The sequence below is a fragment of the Bos indicus x Bos taurus genome, chromosome 10 (genome assembly GCF_003369695.1).
Source record: "Bos indicus x Bos taurus breed Angus x Brahman F1 hybrid chromosome 10, Bos_hybrid_MaternalHap_v2.0, whole genome shotgun sequence".
In the NCBI taxonomy this organism is placed as follows: Eukaryota; Metazoa; Chordata; class Mammalia; order Artiodactyla; family Bovidae; genus Bos; species Bos indicus x Bos taurus.
The window spans coordinates 18,997,881-19,010,704 of NC_040085.1; the positions used below are offsets into that span (position 1 = coordinate 18,997,881).

The 12,824-nt window shown below is 42.4% G+C and overlaps 1 pseudogene; it reads right to left on the reverse strand.

Moving 5' to 3' along the window:
- Positions 1 to 384: 384 nt before the first annotated feature.
- LOC113899565 lies at positions 385 to 5,913 on the reverse strand (annotated as a pseudogene).
- Positions 5,914 to 12,824: the final 6,911 nt, after the last annotated feature.

Sequence of the window (12,824 nt, forward strand, 5' to 3'; positions counted from 1 at the left end):
TGTCACTTCCAGGAATTCTATGCCATCTGGAGAAATGTGACTGGGCTCAAAACAGGCATTTCTGGAGAAGGCCTTTTAGATTCCTCTCTTCACTGTCCCTCCCAGATTCCTCTCTGTAGACCAATCCAAGAACTGCAGGGTTCTTGGCACTTAGCGTCAGAGCTGGAAGTACTTTGACGATGCCTCTGGCATAAAAGAGGGGCTTCCCACGTGGCTAAGTTGTAAAGAATCTGCCTGCCAAACAGGAGACACGGGTACCATTCCTGGGTCGGGATAATTCCCAAAAGAAAGAAATGGCAACCCACTCCAGTCTTCTTGCCTGGGAAATCCCATGGACAGAAGAGCCCACTACAGTCATAGGGTCACAAAAGAGTTGGAGATGACTTAGTACATAAACAACAACACAGCTAGCATAAAACACTGAAGACAGAAACAACAACCGCCCAGCAGGGCTCCCCACAGCCAGAGCCCCATCTGCACTCTGGGTTTGTGTTCAGCTCCCCCTGCAGCCCTGTGTCACTGCGTCACTCAGAGCACAGTAGTACACAGCCGAGTCTGATGCTTGCACTGCTTGTTTCTGCAGGTGGAAGGAGCTGTCACGCTTAACAAGAGTGGCCTCAAAACCTTTACTCTTTGGGTTCTGGTCTGACATTGAGCCCTTCAGGAGGAATTGAGGAGCTTTGTTGAGATGCTGGATATACCAGAAAAGATAGAGAGCCAAACTAGCAGTCTGGTAAGTGCAGTTCAGGGTCAGGAGAGCCCCCTCTGAGACAGTCACTGGGCCTTCTGTCTGGTTCACTGAGTCACCATTGGTCCCTCCTGGAAGAGAATCACTTTGTTATAATAGAAATGTACAGGAGGAGAGTTTTCAGCCAGAGAAGAAAAATAAAACTTACCTATAAATCATAGGAAAATGAAAAATCATTAACATTTAGGATAAAATGTCACTTACTGAATATTAAGATGATCAGAAGAACTGAGTGAGTGGCAGAAATCTAATAAATCTAGTCTCCATCTGAATGTTACAGAAGCTCCTCGCTCAGAAACTGAGAGCCCCTTTCTGTACTGCAGCAATATTCTGTCTTGTGGCTTCAAAGCAGGCAAGTGAAACCAGCTCCTGAATACAATGAGGAACCACATCTGAAGGAAGCCCGCCCTCTGGTGGGGATCGTGAAAATTGCACCACAGTGCGGTCTGACCTATTCCTCCTGATAATAGCTTGTGGGGTACATACAGAAGAATGGGACAGGACCCTAAGAAAAGAGTCCTAAATATAAGCGTGCTCAGGGAAACTATTATTACTTCCATAATTTTTTTGCATGGTACAGGTATCTCTAGCTTTGCAAGAAACCCCAGTTACAATTTCTAGATGGAATAGTCAGGGATTTCTTCCTTCCATATGTCTCCAAGATTCCCATGAGTCAAAGAAGAATCCCCCGAACAGAAAGTGCTCCCTCCTCTCCTCAAGTTCTTTACCTGAACTAGCTCTGTTCATCCCCAAGACTCAGTCAACATGTCTGGAGGAAACCTTATCTACAGCAGGTCTCAAATAATGTGTGGTTGAATGATAAGGTTATTATTACATATCCTCCCATCATAAAATAACATATTTGTAAAAATATCCCCAAAAATAAATAAATAAATTACCATTACTTCTTTTTCACAGTTAAAGGTAGAGTTGACCTTACAACTAGAAAACTGGACAAAATATATGAAACAAATTTTGGACCTTGTACATCAGGCAGCACAGAGATAAGAAAGACAGATGAGATGAGCACTATCGTTGCACAGCTTACTTCATGGAGGCAGCTTCCAGGCACCAGTGCATGAAGGATTTACCAAAATTGTCCCAGTGTGGTATTGAGATGGAACCTAGAAATCTGTGGACCACTGTACAAGAGAGGAGGGATGTGGACAAAAAGAGAGAAAGGGAGAGACAAGGGTAAGGCAGTAGCATGAGGAGGGAGGAGATCCACGGTGAATCTTGGGCTGAGTGATAATCTGCAATAAAAGAGAGAAACCTCAGTGAGTTTGGTAAACCTTCCTGAAAAGATCTCCTTTGGGGCCCCTGGACCATACTTGGATGACAGCAGTTGTAACATTCTTGTTGTAATTCAACTAAGTATTTTTTTTTTAGAAAGTCAAGTTCAGATGCTTAATATATTAACCAGGCTTACTTCATTTCAAAGGCATGTGTGTGGTGTTTATAAGGCTCCTGTTTATTTATTTTATTAGAGATTCAGGAATCGCAGTGGAAATATCTGTCTGCTCAGTGTCTATCAGCCTGTTTGTCTAGGTTCCTGTGCAATTATTTTTGCAAGTGAAGTGAACCCAGCAGAAGATATAACAAAGTCATTTCATAGCTGCTTCTTTTTCTAGGATTTACTTTATGGAAAGTATTGTTGTATTATGGTAAGAAGTCAAAATATTGTTCTTTGCTGACATAAACCATTTTAAGCCATGAAGACTCTGTGGCTGCAGTCAGGTGTGAGGTTGCCTTACATGGGTTTTCAGGGCTGTGCTGTCAATCCAAAACAATGGCTATGACTTAGTTGAACTGACTAAGAACAATTTCAAGAACAATCTTCTTCAAATGTACCTTTCCACCTACAGAGATTTTCTCACCAGTTAAAATGAACTCCTACTAAAATTAGAGTTATTTTTTTTAATGCACAGCTGTTTGCTGAGTTGTCATTTGTTTTGTTTATGGCTGCCCTGGGTCTTAGCTTCAGCTTGTGAGATTTACTTCTCTAACCAGGGACTGAACTTGGGACCCCTGCATTGGGAGTGCAGAATCCTATCCCCTGGACCAAAATTCCTCCTAAAATTAGGGTCTTGAGTCAAGTTATCGTGCTGGTAGGACTCTGGCTCAGCAGATCACCTAGGTGCTCTTAAACTTTTGTGCATGTTCAGGAATCCCTAGGCTCCAGCATTCATTCTGGAAATTTAAAGAGTTCTCTGCTGATGCTGCTGCTAAGTCGCTTCAGTCGTGTCTGACTCTGTGTGACTCCACAGACAGCAGCCCACCAGGCTCTGCCATCCCTGGGATTCTCCAGGCAAGAACACTGGAGTGGGTTGCCATTTCCTTCTCCTACAACGTGTAAACTGAAAACCAGACATGATTCCTATCTCAAATTGCTTTCAATTGACTGAGTAGCAGGTAAGGAAAAAAAAAAAAAATCCTCTGCCCTGTCTGTAGTCCCAACTAGCCTGGACCCAGAGGTGTGGAATGAGAGATCAGACCAGAAGTAGAGAGCTGATACAGTTACCACCAGGGAAATAAACCCTGCTTGAATACTTTTTTTCCACTGTAAGATTTATTTTTGCTTTTTCATCTCCCTCTCCCTTTCTCTGGCCTGTTTATCAAGATGTTGAACCCCCAGTGCTCCGGTGGCCAACACCCCATGTGCAGGACTCTACGATGTTAGGGAGGAAGTCTGCACTGACCTTCAGGTAGGTGTCCTGACATCCACCCTGTTAAATGAGGATGGGGACTACATCCTCCAGGATCATTAAAACTATTCTACTATTAAACTCTGTATTTTGATTGGTGTGTTTATACATTATGAGATGACAAATAATCAGTGTCTAGGCCACATCTCCCTGACTGCCTGGCAGTAAAACATATCTCTTTTCACACCTTCTGTGTCCCCCACTGTCCTTCCAGAAAGTCTGGTCCCCAAAGGCGTGGACAGGAGTTCAACCTGCAGAGATGCAGAGGGGATGCTCTATGCAATGGGCATGATTGTTGCAGAGATGCAGAGCCCCAGTGGCTCCACATTCCTGCTCATGAGCAGAGGAGTGGGGAGATGTTCCTGCCTTGGGAGTGGGTGATACTTTCTCCTAGTTTCTCGGAGCAGGTGAAAAGCTCACTCCACTCCAAAGATAACTTATTGTAAGAGTACATAAACACTTTTTCCATATATCAGAAATATGACTGACTGATGAATAAATTTCCCCTGAGGTGACATTATTATTGGCAAAGAGAATATCCTGTACCCTGTTTGAATACAAACAATACACATTATGCCTGCAATATTTACCAATTGAACTGCTCTGACCCACAGGGCCGTTGACAGAAGGATTATCTTGTCAGAAAACTCTCCTCCTGGAACTTACCTAGGTAGCAGCATTGCTGTAGCAGCCATAGGGATGGAAAAGTCAAGGGAAGAGAGAATAAAGCTCCTAGTCACTGAAGATGGAGTGTCTGCAGGTGTATCTCAGCAAGACATACAATCCTAGTCTGAATTATTAAAACCAGAGACTACCTTCCAGATCACACAGTCATCCATTAACAATGTTCCTGGGAGTTTTCATTAACAGCTTGTGAAATATTTCAGCATATATCAGCTGAATTGTCACTGAAGAGTTAATGACACTTCAAGGGATTCTGTGTCTTTTGGGGGAATATGAATGGGCTGAAAACAGGCATTTGTGGAGAAAAGCGCTTAGGTTCCTCTTTACACTGTCCGCCCCAGATTCCTCTCTGTAGGGCAATCCAAGAATTCCAAGGTTCTTAGCTCTGAGCTTCAGAGCTCAAAGTACTTTGATGATGCCTCTAGCACAGAACTCTGGAGAGCTGCCCACAGCCTGACCCCATCTGTGCCCTTGGGTTTGTGTTCAGCTCCCCCTGCGGCCTCTCTCACTGTGTCACTCAGAGCACAGTAGTACACAGCTGAGTCTGATGTTTGCACGGAGGATTTCTGCAGGTGGAAGGAGCTGTCACTCGAGATATGAGTGGCTTCAAAACCTCTGCTGGTCACCTTCTGGTTTCCTAATGAGCTTTTCAGGAGCAGCTCAAGCTCTTTGTTTTGGTACTGGACATACCAGAAAAGAAAACCTGAATAGCTGGACTGGTAAGTACACTTCAGAGTCAGAGCTGTCTTCTCGGGAAGGGTAACAACACCTTCTGTCTGGGTCACCGAGTCTCCACTGGTCCCTCCTTAAAGAAAAAAACCACACACACACAGAGTAAGACTTTGTTAAGTTGGCTAAGGAAGAGGGACCATCTCCCGCTTGATAGAGGTTACATGACATCCTAAAACCAAGGAATAGAACATCTTAGAAATTTTAAATAACTGTTACTCACGCATTATCAACAAGATCACAAGTCCTAAGCACAAAGCAGACAGCATAGCTGGCTCAGAAGCAGTGGGAGGCTGAGTTTGGGGATACACGAAAGTTGAAAAAACTATTCCTCTAGTTTCTTGATCTTTTGTTGAAATCTTCAAGAAAATCTTGGTTCATGTGCTATGCAAGACAAACTCCCCTACAAGATCATGCTGTAGGCTGAGCAAGAGAGAAAGGTTCTCAGAAATGAAAGATGAATTTATATCAAACCACCAAGGGAAGGGAGCCGCGCTCTCTGTCGTTCTCCCTCTGTTCCTGCAGTCTGCTGTACATCTTTTGGTTTTTACCCTGAAAAGGAGCTCAAATTGTAGGCATAGAAGGGAAATAGGTATCTAGGATGAGCGTAGGGCTCAATGAAGGAAGCACCAAATAATTTCTGCAGACTTCGAAATGGTATCCGAGGCTGACACAGTTGGTAATTCCTCTGTCTTTAAGATGCAGAGAAATACAGTTCCCTTAAGGCGTTCCAGGCCCAGCATCTATTGTCTGATCACATTGAGCAATAAGCTCATTTAGGCAACTTAAGTTATAGTGTGAGTGTGAAAAAAGACTGAACTGAGATCTCTTCTTGTCATTTCCCTCCTGGTCCCCTAGAACCAGGGGATGAGCTGTCTCTGCTTAGAATGTTCTTCCTTTCTGCCCAGAATCTTTGCATAGGCAACTTTGTATTCCTTCTTTAAGAACCAATTTACTCCTTATGAAAGTGCTGATCCAGTCCTTCAGGCTGAGTTAGGACCCACCTCTCTTCCCACCGTACCTTGTATGCACATCTATCACTGTCATTTCTACACCATATTGGAATCATTTGTGTGTTGTTTTTCAGTCTGGGTTTGATGCACCTGAGATCAGGAACTTAATCTTATTAATCTCAGTGGCCAACTTCTCAAAATACACAGAACACTAGTTCAGAACAAATGGTTTAAAAATATTTGAAAAATGAATGAATAAGTGAATGAGTGGACATGTCCGGGTGTACAATGATCTGTTTATGAAGTATGGTCTCTACGAGAAATAGTTCTCAGGCCCGCGGTATGATGAGCTGCTTCCAGCGGCAAGTCTATGGTCTGAACACAGGGACATTAGGTATTTCTCAAAACTAAGGCACAGTTCTTCATATAAGAGACCACTCTCATACTTACTATTTAAAAAATATTATAGCACCTTTATACATACAAAACTCAGGTTAAGTATAAACGTCTTCGGTTCACAGTTCTTAATCACCAAAGTGAAAGTCGCTTAGTCGTGTCTGACTCTTTGCGACCCCATGAACTATATGGGCTCTCCAGGCCAGGATACTGGAGTGGGTAGCCTTTCCCTTCTCCGGGGAGCTTCCCAACCCAGGGATCAAACCCAGATCTCCCACAATGCAGACAGATTCTTTATCACTTGAGCCACAAGCAAAGCTCTAGAATATGGAGTGGTAAACTATCCTTTTTCCAGCGGATCTTCCCAATCTAGAAATCGAATCATGGTGTCCTGCATTGCAGGCAGATTCTTTACCAAATGAGCTATCAGGGAAGCCCGTGCATACAAAATACAAAATTAATAAAATTCATATTAAAACATTAATGTGAGGAGTGATATTTTGCTGAAACTAAAGAGGTGGTAAAATCTCATTACAAGAAAGCTATAGATTGTGTCATTCAGTAATTCACCTGATTAAGATGATTTGGAGTTTAATGCACTACTGTCTGCTGCTGCTGCTGCTAAGTCGCTTCAGTCGTGTCCGACTCTGTGCGACCCCATAGACGGCAGCCTACCAGGCTCCCCCATCCCTGGGATTCTCCAGGCAAGAACACTGATTTGCCATTTCCTTCTCCAATGCATGAAAGTGAAAAGTGAAAGTGAAGATGCTCAGGCATGTCCAAATCTCAGGGACCCCATGGATGGCGGCCTACCAGGCTCCTCCATCCATGGGATTGCCCAGGCAAGAGTACTGGAGTGGGGTGCCATTGCCATCTCCACACTATTGTCTGAATTACTGTGATTAGTGATTTCCAGTATTTTTACTTCTATTCAAAAATATCCATTTAAGTCAGCATTATATAACTTTATTGTTGAACAAAGCATCAAAAAATCAGCACTGAAAAAAAAATATTGTGCATTTATTGCTACTCTTTTTTCTATTGAATTGCATGCTGATACATTCAAACTTTTTAAATGTTTGAAAAATATTCTTAAAACTTTTATCCATTTAAAGACATATGAAATAGCCAGGATATGGAAGCAACCTAGATGTCCATCAGCAGGCGAATGGATAAGAAAGCTGTGGTACATATACACAATGAAGTATTACTCAGCCATTAAAAAGAATACATTTGAATCAGTTTTAATGAGGTGGATGAAACTGGAGCCTATTATACAGAGTGAAGTAAGCTAGAAAGAAAAACACCAATACAGTATACTAATGCATATATATGGAATTTAGAAAGATGATAACAACAACCCTGTATGTGAGACAGCAAAAGAGACACAGATGTATAGAACAGTCTTTTGGACTCTGTGGGATAGGGTGAGGGTGGGATGATTTGGGAGAATGGCATTGAAACATGTATATCATATGTGAAACGAATCGCCAGTCCAGGTTCAATGCATGATACAGGATGCTCGGGGCTGGTGCACTGGGATGACCCAGAGGGATGGGATGGGGAGACAGGTGGGAGGGGGGTTCAGGATGGGGAACACGTGTACACCCATGGTGGATTCATGTTGATGTATGGCAAAATCAACACAATATTGTAAAGTAATTAGCCTCCAATTAAAATAAATAAATTTCTCCTGCTGGGCATACACACTGAGGAAACCAGAAGGGAAAGAGACATGTGTACCCCAATGTTCATCGAAGCACTGTTTATAATAGCCAGGACACGGAAGCAACCTAAATGCCCATCAGCAGATGAATGGAAAAGAAAGCTGTGGTACATATACACAATGGAGTATTACTCAGCCATTAAAAAGAATACATTTGAATCAGTTCTAATGAGGTGGATGAAACTGGGGCCTATTATACAGAGTGAAGTAAGCCAGAAGGAAAAACACCAATACAGTATACTAACGCATATATATGGAATTTAGAAAGATGGTAACAATAACCCTGTGTACGAGACAGCAAAAGAGACACTGATGTATAGAACAGTCTTATGGACTCTGTGGGAGAGGGAGAGGGTGGGGAGATTTGGGAGAATGGCATTGAAACATGTAAAATATCATGTATGAAAAGAGATGCCAGTCCAGGTTTGATGCACAATACTGGATGCTTGGGGCTGGTGCACTGGGACGACCCAGAGGGATGGTGTGGGGAGGGAGGAGGGAGGAGGGTTCAGGATGGGGAGCACGTATATACCTGTGGCAGATTCATTTTGATATTTGGCAAAACTAATACAATTATGTAAAGTTTAAAAATAAAATAAATAAATTTATATTAAAAAACAAAGACCTATGAAACTTTTATTTGTAAAGTGTCATTATTCCATTTGCCTTTAATTAGATTAAAAAACGACATGACAAAAAATCTTCAGAAAGACGGGAAGTATTCTAAATTGGCCCAACAGATGATTAGAAACATGCCTTTATTATTTAATTTGTTGTCATCAAACAAAAAAATCCAAATAGAGAAATTCTAATGTAATTCCTACACGTTGTAGGTTGGCAGACTTTTTTGTCTATAAAGGGTCAAAGAGTATAAATAGTTTAGGTTTTGAAGTCGTACAGTCCCTGCTACAACTATGCTGGTATAGCACAAAGCATCCATGGCCAATGCATAAATAAATGAGCATGGCTGTCTTCCAATAAAACTTTATTTGTAAACACAAATATTGAGCTACTTTGCCCTGTGGCTATCCTTTGCCAATCCGCACTATACTCCAAGAATTTATCCATAAACCTTTAAAGATTACTTTTTTCACTAAATATTATCATAGCTGTGGGCTGCTATAATGGGGTCGCACGGAGTCGGACACGACTGAAGCGACTTAGCAGCAGCAGCAGCAGCAGCAAAATAAAAAACTTCCCTGGTGGCTCAGAGGTTAAAGTGTCTGCCTCCAATGTGGGAGACCCGGCTTCGATCCCTGGGTCAGGAAGATCCCCTGGAGAAGGAAATGGTAACCCACTCCAGTATTCTTGCCTGGAGAATCCCGTGGACGGAGAAGCCTGGTAGGCTATAGTACACCGGGTTGCAAAGAGTCAGACACGACTTCACTTTCACTTTCAAAATAAAGAACACATTAATGGATAGAAAAAAAGAAGGAAGTTGAATGATGCTAATGCCAAAGATACTTTCTAGGTGGCTCAATGGTAAAGAATCCACCTGCCAATGTAGGAGATGCAGATTCGATCCCTGGGTCAGGAAGATCCCCTGGAGGAGGAAATGGCAACCCACTCCAGTATTCTCACCTGGAATTCCAATGGAGAGAGGAGTCTTGCAGCCTACAGTCCATGAGGTCACAAAGAGTTGGACACGACTTAGCAACTAAACAACAACAACAAATGCCTAAGATACACTGATGCTGAGTTTTCAAGAATGAAAAACAGAGATATGGACACTATCATTAAGGAGATCACAGAGTAGGATTGAAAATAGACCTTAAACAAATAATGAAAGAAATAAAAATAAATTACAAACCTGAAAATGCAGAGGTCTATAATTCTAAAAATATCCACAAGCTTTCCTTAGCTACTGACACTTTGACAAGTATACAAGAATGAGTAGGCATTTACTATTTTTTTTTAACTTTTTTGAAGCAAGGAAAAGAATTTTAGGAAAAGAAAAAAATAAGAAAATCACCTAAAATATCTACGAATGGGTTATATAAGAGGAAAATAGTGCCTTTGACAAACTTAGTATTGTTGAAGAGAGAGGGAGAGACAGAGACGGAGAGATTAGGGACACGTAATGAATGAACTTGGAGAAGCACCTCTTCTTTGTCCTAAGAGCAAATGGGGATCCAGGTGACTGACATGCTAACATCTGCACTCTGGCAAAATCGCTCTCATTATGGAAAAGGGACTACATAGAAGAGTGATGAAGTATGTCAAGTGTTGAGCAAGAGACTGAGATGGATTTTTAATGAGGATTGTGGAGGTGAGTTGGATTTTGGGGACTGTTACATCTTCTAGAGAACTTTTAGGAAGCAAAGTCAACAGAACTGGGAAGTAGACTGAATACAGTATCTCAAAAATGAATATCACTAAACAAACAAACAAACAAAGACTACATAAGTCTTCAGTTCAGTTCAGTTCAGTCACTCAGTTGTGTCCGACTCTTTGCGACCCCATGAATTGCAGCACACCAGGCCTCCCTGTCCATCACCAACTCCTGGAGTTCACTTAAACTCACATCCATCGAGTCGGCAATGCCATCTAGCCATCTCATCCTCTGTCATCCCCTTCTCCTCCTGTCCCCAATCCCTCCCAGCATCAGAGTCTTTTCCAATGAGTCAACTCTTCTCATGAGGTGGCCAAAGTATTGGAGTTTCAGCTTTAGCATCATTCCTTCCAAAGAACACCCAGGGCTGATCTCCTTTAGAATGGACTGGTTGGATCTCCTTGCAGTCCAAGGGACTCTCAAGAGTCTTCTCCAACACCACAGTTCAAAAGCATCAATTCTTCGGTGCTCAGCTTTCTTCACAGTCCAACTCTCACATCCATACATGACCACAGTTCTATTAGAAGTAGTAGAAAATGAACATTCTATAGACAAATAGCAGTTTCTGCTGTACTCTCAATTTATGCTATATTAAGATTCATGCTTATTTAACTTCTATGCAGAGTACATCATGAGAAACGCTGGGCTGGAAGAAGCACAAGCTGGAATCAAGATTGCCGGGAGAAATATCAATAACCTCAGATATGCAGATGACACCACCCTTATGGCAGAAAGTGAAGAGGAACTAAAAAGCCTCTTGATGAAAGTGCAAGAGGAGAGTGAAAAAGTTGGCTTAAACTCAACATTCAGAGAACGAAGATCATGGTATCTGGTCCCATCACTTCATGGGAAATAGATGGGGAAACAGTGGAAACAGTGTCAGACTTTATTTCTTTGGGCTCCAAAATCACTGCAGATGGTGACTGCAGCCATGAAATTAAAAGATGCTTACTCCTTGGAAGGAAAGTTATGACCAACCTAGACAGCATATTCAAAAGCAGAGACATTACTTTGCCAACAAAGGTCCGTCTAGTCGGAGTGTAGTTGATTGGCAGTGTTATTTTAGTTTCAATTGTACAGCAAAGTGATTCAGTTATACATAAACATGTATATGTTCTTTTTCAAATCTTTTCCCACTTAGGTTATTACAGAATACTGAGCAGTTTTCCCTGTGTGCTACAGTGGGTCCTTGTTGAATATATACTTTATTTTTTTAATTTTTAATTGGAGGATAATTACTTTATACTCTAGCGATGGTTTCTGCCATACATCAACATGAATCAGCCACAGGCATACACATGTCCCCTCCCTCTTAAACCTCACTTCCACCTCCCCTCCCATTCCACCCCTCTAGGGTGTTACAGAGCACCGGCTTTGAGTTCCCTGCATCATACAGCAAATTCTCACTGGTATCTATTTTACATATATAGTAATGTATATATTTTAGTACTACTCTCTCAGGTCTTCCCAGCCTCTCCTTTCCTCACTGTGACCAAAAGTCTGTTCTTTATGTCTGCATCTTCTTTGCTGCACTGCAAATAATTCATCATCACCATCTTTCTAGATTCCATATGGATGCATTAATACATGATATTTGTCCTTCTCGTTTTGGCTTACTTCACCCTGTGCAATAGGTTTTAAGTTCATCCAACTCATTAGAACTGAATCAAATGTGTTCCTTTTTATAGAGGATCTACCCCACGTCCAAGGTCAGGGGTGGCAGCTGGGAGGATCTACCCAATGCCCGAGGTCAGGGGCGGCGGCCGAGAGGAGCAACCCCACATCCATGGAGCGGTGGCTTCATGGGTGCAGGAGGGCCAAGAGGAGCTACTCCATGTTCAAGGTCAGGAGGGGTGGCAGTGATGAGATACCCCTTGTCCAAAATAAGGAGCAGCAGATGCACTTTGCTGGAGCAGCCATGAAGAGATACCCCACGCCCAAGGTAAGAGAAACCCAAGTAAGACGGTAGGTGTTGCGAGAGGGCATCAGAGGGCAGACACACTGAAACCATAATCACAGAAAACTAGTCAATCTAATCACACTAGGACCACAGCCTTCTCTAACTCAATGAAACTAAGGCCATGCAGTGTGGGGCCACCCAGGACAGGTGGGTCATGGTGGAGAGGTTTGACAGAATGGGGTGCACTGGAGAAGGGAATGGCAAACCACTTCAGTATTCTTGCCTTGAGAACCCCACGAACAGTATTAAAAGGCAAAATGATAGGACACTGAAAGAGGAACTCTCCAGGTCGGTAGGTGCCCAATATGCTACTGGAGATCAGTGGAGAAATAACTCCAGAAAGAATGAAGGAATGGGGTCAAAACAAAAACAATATCCAGTCGTGGATGTGACTGGTGATAGAAGCAAGGTCTGATGCTGTACAGAGCAATATTGCATAGGAACCTGGAATGTTAGGTCCATGAATCAAGACAAATTGGAAGTGGTCAAACATGAGATGGCAAGAGTGAATGTTGAAATTCTAGGAATCAGAGAACTAAAATGGACTGGAATGGGTGAATTTAACCATTATATCTACTACTGAGGGCAGGA